We start from the raw sequence: 11,101 nt of genomic DNA, 5'->3' as shown, positions 1-11,101 counted from the left end.
TAGCAAGTGATCGTTGTTTTATCGAGGGCCTTTTGATTGTAAAACTGGAAGAAATCCTCAAATGGAACATTCAGCAGATCAATTCCAACGAGGTCATGCTCCGGTTTAACTCTCAGCGTCAAAGTATCCATCCCATCAGACTCTCTGCAGGTTTTCATGTACCAATCATGTAGTCTTCGCATCATCGTTGTTAGAGATCTTTCATCTTTGACGAGAGGCTTCCCGTAATGGTATTTGTGTTCGTCCACCTCCATGATTTCATAATGTACATCGTCGGGCAGGTAATCTCCAAGATTGCTATAACCGGGCACCATACTCGGATCATTAGCGATGATGTCTTTTGACACCTTGAGCGGGGGGGGGGGGGGGCACGATTGGTTCGCTTGTTCGCCGAGCTGGGCAATTTTTTTCCCAGCTCGTCGTTCTTTTAACCTTTGATCACTGACAGTACTTCCCGACCGCTCCGCTTCGACATATGTCTTTGCAAGAATGCGCTCATAGTTGCCTCTCGGCGGAGACTTTGGTGGTTTTGTCAGGGCAGCCAGAGTGCGCTTTGCTTTCAACCTTCTCCTCCGGAGGTGGATGTTTCTTTGCTTTCACCCCTTCAAAGAAGTTTGTCACTTCGGCTCGCACGATCTTCCTGGTTTCCTCCTCGGTCCTCTCATATGGTAACTTCTCTGGAGTCTTCAGAGAAGGACCGAATCTGTATTGCCTCCCGCCTCTGGCAGCTGTACTGCTAGACGCCGGCAGAGCAGACGGAGCGGCTGCGGTTGTCTTCTTTCCTTGGTTAGGAGGCGGAGGAGAAGGACTACGACGCGCCGGAGCAGCCGCAACGGTGGCAGGTCTCTTCCGCCCTTGCTGACGAGGCGGAGAAGGAGGAGGCTGGCTGCTCTGGCGCGCCGGCGCTGGCGGAGAAGGTGGCGGAGTGCCGCCACGCGCCGGAGAAGGAGGCTGAGTGCCCTGATCACTCGCCGGAGGAGGAGGCGGAGTGCCCTTACTCGCCGGAGCCGTCCAGTTCGGAAGCTTGATGAGCTCCTTCCGCCATAGGCATGGAGTCTTCAGAGCAGAACCCAGCCGAGTCTCCCCTTCACCGGTAGGGTGGTCAAGCTGGAGCTCCTCAAATCCCTCCGTTATTTCATCCACCATCACCCTAGCATATCCTTCTGGAATCGGCCGGCAGTGGTAGGTTGCGCCGGGTTCAGGAGGTAAAACAGAGCCAACAGCCGCCTTGACTTTGAAGTTCTGCCATTCCGCCATAAGGTGGCAATGTTGAGACTCCGTGATAGCATCCATGGGGTAGCTAGCAGGAGCCGCATGCTCCAGCTGAAGCAGCTCGGTGGAAGCCACGCTGCTTCTCCGCTGAGATGGCGGTGTAGCTTCGGGGGCAGTTTCGGCATGTCGATGCCGTCTCGTTCCTCTAGCGCTTGAACCCTTTCGTGCAGCTTCTGAATTTGGATCTGCTCCACTTTTTTCCTCCTCTCCTGGCTTTTGTAACCGCCCGCGTCCGGAAAACCAGCCTTCCACGGAATGGAGCCTGGCGTGCCTCGTGTCCGCAGGGTGCTCAGGATTCCCGAGGGCCATTGTGAGCTCGTCGTTCTCTCTGTCTGGAACGAACGTCCCTTCCGGCGCTGCATCGATATATTGCTGAATCTTCTTGACTGGTATTCTCAAAAGCTCGTTCGTCAAATGCACCTCCCTGATACAGTGTCCAAGGTTCCGCCAGCCCCGAAGAACCAAGTCCGGCAACGGTCTGTCCAGTTCATTGTCTGTGGTTCGATCCCTTTTTCAAGCAGATCATTCTCAGCCTTGGCCCACTTAGGTCGGGCTTTGAGGTAGCCACCTGACCCCGTGCGATGGTGAAGCTTCTTCTTTGCAGCATTCTTCTTGTTTGTCGCTGACATCTTCTTACTCTTTTCCGATGTCTTGTGGGCCACAAATGCGGGCCAGTGATCTCTGATCTTCTCATACCGGCCGATGAATTCTGGTGTCTCTTCTTTGTCGACAAACGTTTTCAGCTCATTCTTCCACCTCCTGAATAGGTCTGCCATCTTCTTAAGAGCATGAGACTTGATTAATTCCTCTATAACTGGCTTCTCCGGATCCTCCTCTGGCGGTAGGGTGAAATTTGCCTTCAGCTCAGTCCAAAGATCGTCTTTCTGCATATCATTGACATAAGACACCTCAGGGTCTTCCTTCTTAGGCTTATACCATTGGTGGATGCTGATCGGGATCTTCTCCCTAACTAGAACCCCGCACTGAGCAGCAAATGCATCCTTTGTCCGGATGGGTTCAATCGGTTGGCCGTGGCGCGCGATTGCTGTGATCTCAAACCTTTCATCCGAGCGCAACTTTCTCTTCGGGCCTCATCTCTTTACCGCAGTTGTGCTCGATCCGGAGGGCTAGAAAAAAGAAGAAAGACGAGTGTTAATTAATACGTGTACATACCAAAACAATGAATGCATCAATTAGCTAGTCAGCACAGGCTTAACTAATATATTTACCTGGCCGGACTCTGTTCGGTCACCGGAGCCGTCACCACGGGCTCCTTCTTGCACCAGCATTGGGTCACGGGAGCCATCATAATCATGTATTTCCTCCTCCACTCTTCGATCACCGTAGCCTGCTTCTTCACCCTGTTCTTCCAGACCATCATTATCGTTAAGATATGACAAGATATCACCTCCGGCTAAGATTATGTCCCCCAACACCTCTTCTGCTTGCTCGTCTCGTCCGTGCTCCATTGTTTCTGCAAATATTACAACATGGCAATTATTACACAAACATGACAGCAGGTGGATATGTTAGTGCAAACGTAGACCTAGCTTATTCCAGGTTTGGGGTGGCCTAGGCAACGCTTCAAGGGTAGGGGCGCGGCGGGAGAGGGTAGGAGACCGACATCGTTTTTTTCTAGGGTTTGGGTGTCCTCGAGAGTTTTGGTTGAGCGAGAGGGCCGGGGAGTGCTCCCGTGGTATAAGTTATCACGGTCGAGAGGGGGTATAAATATCGACCGTCCATCATGTCGAAGTTATCTGGGAGGGAGTTATATATATCGACAACGACGACATACATACATGGGAAAATAATGTTATCGGGGAGGGGGTATATCGACCCCCCCCCCCCACGTGTTCAAGTTATCGGGAGGGGGTTATATCGACAACGACGACATACGTACATGGGAAAATAATATTATCGGCGGGGAGGGGGTATATCGACCCCCCCTCGTGTTGAAGTTATCGGGAGAGGGGTATATCGGCGACGACAGACCCGATAAAACATAAGAAAACGAAGAAGAAATAAAAAGAGGAGAAGAAGAAAAGGAATAGAAAAGAAGATCGAAGAAAAAAAGAAGAAGAAAAAAGAGGAGAAGAAGAAAGGAATAGAGGAGAGAAGAAGAAAAAATAGAAAAAATTCTATTTTTTCTTCTTCTCTCCTCTATTCCTTTCTTCTTCTCCTCTTCTTTTTTCCTCTTCTTATTTATTTCTCCTCTTCTTCCTCTCCTCTTCTTCTCCTTTCTTCCTCTTCTTATTTTCCTTTTTATATGAACATATCATCATATATATGAACATACATTTTCTTTGCATATGCATATGAACATACATTTTCTTTGCATATGCATATGAACATACATACATACATTTTTCTTTCATATGAACATACATACATACATTTTCTTTGCATATGACCATACATACATTTTTCTTTGCATATGACCATTCATACATTTTCTTTGCATATGCTTTGCATATAAACATACATACATATAAACATAACATACATACGCAAAAAATTCTAAAAATCTGCCTAAAAAAATTATATGAAAAAAGCATACATCATCCATCCATCCATATAATGAACATATACATCATCATCCATCCATATAATCAACATATGCATATGAAAAAAAATTATATGAAGAGGATCGATGGGACAGGGAGGAAAGGGGGTCGCCGGAGCCGGACCGAACGGGGAGGAGGGGCGGCGTCGAGGCAGGGGCGGCAGTGGGAGCGGGCGCCGGCGACGACGACAATGGCGGGGGTGGGCCGGGGCGCAGGGGCGCGGCCGTGCGTGCTCGGGGACGGGGCAGGGGCACGGGGCGGCTGCCGGCGTGGGCTCGGGCGCGGGGCAGGGGCACGGGGAGACAGGGATGGCGGCCGGCGACGGCGACGGCGACGAGGAGCGCGCGAGCGATTTGGGCAGCCTGGCGGCGGGGGCAACTGGCGAGGGAGGCGAGGGAGATGTGAAATTTTCACAAGTCCTGGTTATATAGCAAGGGCATTGGTCCCGGTTCGTGGCACCAACCGGGACCAATGCCACCCTTTAGTCCCGGTTGGTGCCACCAACCGGGACCAAAGGTCCCTTTTTAGCAGCGCAAAGGGCGGGAAGCGGCGGCCTTTGGTCCCGGTTGGTGGCACCAACCGGGACTAAAGGGGGGGCATTGGTCCCGGTTGGTGCCACGAACCGGTACCAATGCACCCCTTTAGTCCCGGTTGGTGGCACCAACCGGGACCAAAGGCCTCTTGCTGCCCGCGTCGCGGCCAAAAGTTTAGTCCCACCTCGCTAGTTGAGAAGGGCTCGGAGTGGTTTATAAGCCCCGCTACGGCTGCTGTCTCGAACTCCTCTCTATAGCAGGCTTCTGGGCCTAACTTTGGCGCGCTGCCCGTTGAGCCCTCTAGCCCTTCTGGGCCTGTATTTGCAAACCCGAGGGTTGGAGGGCCCAGCGGACAGCGCCCCAACAATTTTTTTTGCGGCGCAAAGGGCGGGAAGCGGCGGCCTTTGGTCCCGGTTGGTGCCACGAACCGGGACCAAAGGCCTCTTGCTGCCCGCATCGCCGCCAAAAGTTTAGTCCCACCTCGCTAGCCGAGGGGCGCCCGCACCAGTTTAAAAGCCGCGGCGCGGCTGCTGTTTCGAACTCCTCTCTATAGCAGGCTTCTGGGCCTAACTTTGGCGCGCTGCCCGTTTAGCCTCCTAGCCCTTCTGGGCCTGTATTTGCAAACCTGAGGGTTGGAAGGCCAAGCGGGCAGCGCCCCAACAATTTTTTTTGCTGTATTTAGTTTTTTTGTTTTCTTTTTTGCTTTATTTATTTTGTTTTGTTTCTACTTACAACAAAAAACTTATTTATTTTATTTTATTTTGTTTCTAATTACTTATTTATTTTACTTTATGATAATTCTTTTTGCTATTAAAGTTTCTATTAAAAAAGTTCTCTTTGCCTGTGGGGCCTACTGGGCCTTCTGCGGGCCTGAATCCTGGCCCCTGGATGGGTTTCTAGTCGTATTTGGCCCAGTAGGTGGCATAATTTTTTTCCTCTGTTTTTTTCTCTTTTGCTTTATTTGTTTTGTTTTGTTTCTACTTACAACAAAAAATTTATTTATTTTATTTCTAATTACTTATGTATTTTACTTTAATTATTTTATTTTACTGCTGCTATTTTTATTTATTTTACTGCTGCTATTTTTACTTAATTTATTAAGGTTTATTTATTGTAGTTACTATAGTTTATTTTATTAAGGTTTATTTAGTTTTATTTATTTTATTAAGGTTTATTTATTTTATAAATATAAAAAATGAACATAGATGCGCTTATAGAGAAAATTAAACCTAAATTCATAGTAAATTTCTATGAAATTTACTGTGAATTTAGGTCAAATTCCCTGTATAAGGGCATCTATTTTCACTTTAAGAGAAGCTCAACAAGGCATAGAGGGACGGGCTTATAAACTGGTGTGAGGACTAAAGGGTGGTGGGAACCGGGACTAAAGGGTGGTGGGCCAGGAGCGTGGACCAACGGGTCCGGACGAACCCGGACCAATGCCCCCACGAGGCCCGGCAGGCCCCTGGCCGCACGAACCGGGACCAATGCTCACATTAGTCCCGGTTCGTTACTGAACCGGGACTAATGTGAATATTGCCCTGTGACCAAAGCTCAGTTTTCTACTAGTGTGAGACTCATGTGATTGTTTAAAATGTCACGCCTGATGATGTTTCTAAAATACTCAGCAACCTCAATTTTTTGATGATGTGCCAAATAATGAACATCTCACAAGGTCACGGCGGACTAGAAAGCCTGCTATTCTTGATGATTGTCTCACTTACATGAGTGAAGATATGGATGAGTCGGTGTTGGACAATGGTCCCACCTCATTTAAAGAAGCCATACAAAGTGAATTTTCATCTGAATGGCTCAATGCTATGAAAGATGAAATGAAGTCCAGGAGCACTAGTGATGTATGGGACTTAGTAGAAATTCCTAGAGGAGCCAAAACAGTTGGATGCAAATGGGTCTTTAAGACCAAATGTGACTCCAAAGGGAATACCGAAAGGTTTAAAGCAAGGCTTGAGGCAAAAGGTTTCACTCAAAAAGAAGGGATTGGTTATAAACAAAAAAATTCACATGTCCCTTCTAAAAACTCATTCAGAATAATTATGGCACTCACGGCTCATTATGATTTGGCGCTGCATCAGATGGATGTCAAAAAGACAGTTCTAAATGGTGACTTACGTGAAGATGTATACATGGGCACAACCGGAAGGTTTTGTTGTGGAAGGAAATGAGCATTTAGGATGTCACCTCAAAGAAATCCATTTATGGCTTGAAGCAAGTGTCAAGGGAATGGTATCTCAAATTTGATCAAATCATAAGGAAATTCCGCTTTGAAGACAATAAAGTGGACAATTGTGTTCATGTTAAGTTCAAGGGGAGTAGATTTATCTTTCTGGTAGTGTATGTTGATGACATACTTCTAGCCAATAGTGATAGAACTATGTTGTTGGAGACTAAGAGGTTTTTATCCTCTAAGTTTGATATGCAGGATCTCGGTGAAGCAGCTTATATTTTAGGAATTGAAATTCACCCGGATAGATCTAGAGGGTTCTTGGGGGGATCTCAGAGAGCATATATTGAGAAGGTACTGAAAAAGTACAATATGCATAAGTGCTCAGCCTTTGCTCCTATTGTTAAGGGCGATAAATTTCAGAGTTTTCCCTGCCCAAGAAATGATTATGAATCTGCGTAGATGAAGTCAATTCCTTATGCCTCAATTGTTGGAAGCATTATGTATGCACAAGTGTGCACTCACCCTGATTTAGCCTTCGTGACCGGGATGCTTGGAAGATATCATTCAAATTCAAGTCTAGATCATTGAAAGTCTGCTAAAAAGGTCTTGCATTATTTGAGGTACTAAAAGTCCTCATCCTTACGTATAAGAAATCTGATAACATCGAGGTGGTGGGTTATTCAGATGTTGATTTTGCGGAGTGTGTTGATACTAAGAAATTCATGTCATGTTATGTTTTCACCTTTGCAAAAAGAGCTATATCGTGGAAAAGCTCCAAATAAACCGTCACTACATCGTCAACAATGCAGTCATAATTTGTGGCATGTTCTGAGGCTACCGGGCAAACAATATGGTTGAAGAATTTTATCTCGGGTCTGAGTGTGATTTAGGTAAATGTAGTTTATGATGCATGTGATTATATGGATTTGGGGTTTAGATAATGGGGTACTTGGTTGTAGAAAAACGGACATTTGAGGGATGATCGGTCATTGTCTGCGGACGCGTACACAGACTTTTGAGGGACTGGATTAGCTATATGCAGCCACTCTTGAAAAAGGTTCGTGAGAACTTCTATAGTACTTTTTTGACGTGTCCAACGTTTAATCAGAGATTTAACTAAGTCACATCTAACTTCTACGTCACTTGATTTTCGTGAAGATTCGTGTGGGTTTCTATTTTTATTTTTTGTTTGTTTATTCAGATGATGTGTAGCAGTCAGATGAGACTTTGTTATTTCTCATCATCGAGATGAGATTTTAACAAATCCGTATTGAGAAACAGTAAAACTGAGCCACCTAGGCCTTCTCACAGCGATTTGACGCTCTTAACCGTCGGATCTGCTCATTCAACGCACTAGATCCATTTGTCGTCCTGCTACACGCCTACACGCCGCCAGGCTTTTTCACGTCGCCCACACCGCGACCGTCTCTGCTAGCCCAACGTTAATGGGTTGTTACAATTTTTTTAGAAACACGTTGACGGGCTGCTCTCTTTTTAGGGGTAAGGCCTAAGCTTTATTGATCGAAAACCACAGAAGGTGGGATGATGTTTGCATCATGTGGCTGGCCAAACCACACATGACGCCCAGGAGCTAGATTTAAAGCAAATCTGGCTAATGTATGAGCTTCTACATTACTACTACGACTCTCAAAAACAAAGGTACATAAAAACGAGGTAGATCTTGCTTTAATCTCATTGATGATCGCACCATTCTTCCCTTGACTCCCTTGATTTATGTCACAAACCACTTGCTTGGCGTCGGATGCAACGACGAACTGATCGAGGAGCAAATCTTCCGCGATACATAGTATTGGGAATCGTAGCATAATTTTAAAATTTTCCTACGCTCACCAAGATGCATCTATGGAGTCTACTAGCAACGAGGGGAAAGGAGTGCATCTACATACCCTTGTAGATCGCGAGCGGAAGCGTTCCAGTGAACGTGGATGACGGAGTCGTACTCGCCGTGATCCAAATCACCGATGACCGAGTGCCGAACGGACGGCACCTCCGCATTCAACACACGTACGGTGCAGCGACGTCTCCTCCTTCTTGATCCAGCAAGGGGAAAGGAGAGGTTGATGGAGATCCAGCAGCACGACGGCGTGGTGGTGGATGTAGCGGGTCTCCGGCAGGGCTTCGCCGACCTTCTGCGAGAGAGAGAGAGAGAGAGAGGTGTTGCAGGGGAGGAGGGAGGCGCCCAAGGCTGTTGGTTGCTGCCCTCCCTCCCCCCTTTATATAGGCCCCTGGGGGGGCGCCGGCCCTGGGAGATGGGATCTCCAAGGGGGGGCGGCGGCCAAAGGGGGGGAAGGGGTTGCCTTGCCCCCCAAGGCAAGGGGGAAGCTCCCCCCCCCCAGGGTTCCCAACCCTAGGCGCATGGGGGGAGGCCCAAGGGGGGCGCCCCAGCCCACTAAGGGCTGGTTCCCTTCCACTTTCAGCCCACGGGGCCCTCCGGGATAGGTGGCCCCACCCGGTGGACCCCCGGGACCCTTCCGGTGGTCCCGGTACAATACCGGTAACCCCCGAAACATTCCCGGTGGCCGAAACTTGACTTCCTATATATAATTCTTCACCTCCGGACCATTCCGGAACCTCTCGTGACGTCCGGGATCTCATCCGGGACTCCGAACAACTTTCGGGTTTCCGCATACACATATCTCTACAACCCTAGCGTCACCGAACCTTAAGTGTGTAGACCCTACGGGTTCGGGAGACATGCAGACATGACCGAGACGCCTCTCCGGTCAATAACCAACAGCGGGATCTGGATACCCATGTTGGCTCCCACATGTTCCACGATGATCTCATCGGATGAACCACGGTGTCGAGGATTCAATCAATCCCGTATACAATTCCCTTTGTCAATCGGTATGTTACTTGCCCGAGATTCGATCGTCGGTATCCCAATACCTTGTTCAATCTCGTTACCGGCAAGTCTCTTTACTCGTACCGCAATGCATGATCCCGTGACTAACGCCTTAGTCACATTGAGCTCATTATGATGATGCATTACCGAGTGGGCCCAGAGATACCTCTCCGTCACACGGAGTGACAAATCCCAGTCTCGATCCGTGCCAACCCAACAGACACTTTCGGAGATACCCGTAGTGCACCTTTATAGTCACCCAGTTACGTTGTGACGTTTGGCACACCCAAAGCACTCCTACGGTATCCGGGAGTTGCACGATCTCATGGTCTAAGGAAAAGATACTTGACATTGGAAAAGCTCTAGCAAACAAAACTACACGATCTTTTATGCTATGCTTAGGATTGGGTCTTGTCCATCACATCATTCTCCTAATGATGTGATCCCGTTATCAATGACATCCAATGTACATAGTCAGGAAACCATGACTATCTGTTGATCAACGAGCTAGTCAACTAGAGGCTTACTAGGGACACGTTGTGGTCTATGCATTCACACATGTATTACGATTTCCGGACAATACAATTATAGCATGAATAATAGACTATTATCATGAACAAAGAAATATAATAATAACCATTTATTATTGCCTCTAGGGCATATTTCCAATAGTCTCCCACTTGCACTAGAGTCAATAATCTACTTACATTGTGATGAATCGAACACCCATCGCGTCCTGGTGTTGATCATGTTTTGCCCTAGGGAGAGGTTTAGTCAACGGCTCTGCTACATTCAGGTCCGTATGTACTTTACAAATATCTATGTCTCCATTTTGAACACTTTCACGAATGGAGTTGAAGCGACGCTTGATATGCCTGGTCTTCCTGTGAAACCTGGGCTCCTTCGCAAGGGCAATAGCTCCAGTGTTGTCACAGAAGAGAGTCATCGGGCCCGACGCATTGGGAATCACCCCTAGGTCGGTAATGAACTCCTTCATCCAGACTGCTTCCTGTGCTGCCTCCGAGGCTGCCATGTACTCCGCTTCACATGTAGATCCCGCCACGACGCTTTGCTTGCAACTGCACCAGCTTACTGCTCCTCCATTCAAAATATACACGTATCCGGTTTGTGACTTCGAGTCATCCAGATCTGTGTCGAAGCTAGCGTCGACGTAACCCTTTACGACGAGCTCTTCGTCACCTCCATAAACGAGAAACATATCCTTAGTCCTCTTCAGGTACTTCATGATATTCTTGACCGTTGTCCAGTGTTCCATGCCGGGATTACTTTGGTACCTTCCTACCAAACTTACGACAAGGTTTACATCAGGTCTGGTACACAGCATGGCATACATAATAGACCCTATGGCCGAGGCATAGGGGATGACACTCATCTTTTCTATATCTTCTGCCGTGGTCGGGCATTGAGCCGTGCTCAATTGCACACCTTGCAATACAGGCAAGAACCCCTTCTTGGACTGATCCATACTGAACTTCTTCAATATCTTGTCAAGGTATGTACTCTATGAAAGACCAATGAGGCGTCTTGATCTATCTCTATAGATCTTGATGCCTAATATATAAGCAGCTTCTCCAAGGTCCTTCATTGAAAAACACTTATTCAAATAGGCCTTTATACTTTCCAAGAATTCTATATCATTTCCCATCAATAGTATGTCATC

The sequence above is a fragment of the Aegilops tauschii genome, chromosome 7, assembly GCF_002575655.3.
Source record: "Aegilops tauschii subsp. strangulata cultivar AL8/78 chromosome 7, Aet v6.0, whole genome shotgun sequence".
NCBI classification, from domain to species: domain Eukaryota; kingdom Viridiplantae; phylum Streptophyta; class Magnoliopsida; order Poales; family Poaceae; genus Aegilops; species Aegilops tauschii.
The sequence above is the reverse complement of the archived record's forward strand: the minus strand, read 5'-3'. Positions refer to the sequence as shown.